The sequence below is a fragment of the Pediculus humanus genome, genomic scaffold, assembly GCF_000006295.1.
Source record: "Pediculus humanus corporis 1103172107617 genomic scaffold, whole genome shotgun sequence".
NCBI lineage: Eukaryota > Metazoa > Arthropoda > Insecta > Psocodea > Pediculidae > Pediculus > Pediculus humanus.
The window spans coordinates 544,496-546,156 of NW_002987231.1; positions in this window are offsets into that span (position 1 = coordinate 544,496).

The following is a 1,661-nucleotide window of genomic DNA, read 5'->3' on the forward strand; positions in this document are numbered from 1 at the left end:
TCTACTATAAAAATATAAAACAAAAAAAAGTCAGGTACCAAACAGACAGGAAAAAACCGAAAAAGTTTTTTTTGTTTTCGGTTTCGGTTTTTTTTTTTTTTTAGGTATAAAATTTTAACGACGAAACTTAAAAGGAATTTTAATTTTTTTTAAAAATGTCTTTCTAAAATAAAAATTTTTAAAATACGATTTTGTGTACCTTGTATCATCATCATCATCATCATTTAGGCATATAATAAAGAGTTTATTAAAAAAAAAAAAGAAAAAAACAAATAATTGATTAATTGTATATATTATTAACCCGCCATTCAACAACATGAAAATAATAATAATAATAATAATAAAATGTGACTGAACATTGGGAGAAAGGAAATTGTTTTAAAAAAAAAACTGTCAAAAATTTTTTTTAAAATAATAATAATAATAATAATAATAATAATAAAAAGTTAACGTTTCGGTTTTTAAAAAAAAAGTAAATTTGAAATATTTTTATGTTAAAAAGAATCTGGCGTTCGTAAGAAACTAAAAAAACATAAATGTTCTTATTTAAATAGATTTTTGGAGGACATTAAATACGACTCGAATGTTTTTTTATTTTATTTATTTCGAGCTAAAAATAATAATAATAAATATATATATTGTTTAAAGGGAACGATAGGATAGTGGTCAATGACCATGTAGCAGAACATAAAAACATGTAAAAGTAGGGAGGGATGGAGGGAGGGGAGGGAGGTTTAAAAAACTGACGGCCCCACTTACTTTATTTGTTGTATTAATTTTCAACAATTTGAAGTTTACAACAACAAAAAATTATTTGTTTATAAAATTTTTTATGATGGATCGGTAGACGACGAACAGAACGTTTTTTTTTTTTTTTTATTTTAATTAAAAGTCAATAAGAATCAAAAAAAAAAAAAAAAAAAAAATAGTTGGCAATGATAAAAACGACGGTTATATAATTTTGTAAATGTTGTCATTCTTGTATTTATGTATACATATATATATTATGTATAAATAAAATGAATAAATTACACGAAAGCCAAGTTCTCGGACGATGAAATCATTGCCAATTTTTCGTGGTGGACCGGCGACAAACGAATAATAAAAGAAAGATTATAAAAAAAAAATTCCAAAAATTTTTTTAATAATAATAATAATAATAATAATTTATTATAAATAAACATAAAAAAAAAATTAAATGTCGGTTTCAAATTCATATTCAGGTATTTAATAACAACATTTGTTTAATCGTTAAATTATTGTTATTCTATATATTTTTTGTGTGTGTAATATAAATGTTAATGTAAAGAGTGAAGGAAGGGTGGAGGGAAAGAGGGAGGGATGGGGAAAAACATACATGATAATTCTCTAGGTTTCTCTCTCTCTCTCTCTCTCTCCAACAGGGAGGAAGGAAAAAGGTAGGAAATAAATCCAGGTGTTGTTGGTAAATTATTTTTAAATGGTTGACCAGTTTTTTTTTTTTGTCAAATGGCTTTAACCTTTTTTCTTTTCTCTTTCGTGAATTTTTTCTCTTATTGTTGTTGTTGTTGTTGTCGAGTGTGGTTACCTGAGGTTCAGGAATTTGATTTTTTTTTTTTTAAACAGAAGTAGTCGTACCTTAAAAATTTTTAACAAATACTTAAACGTTTGGTTTATTTTTT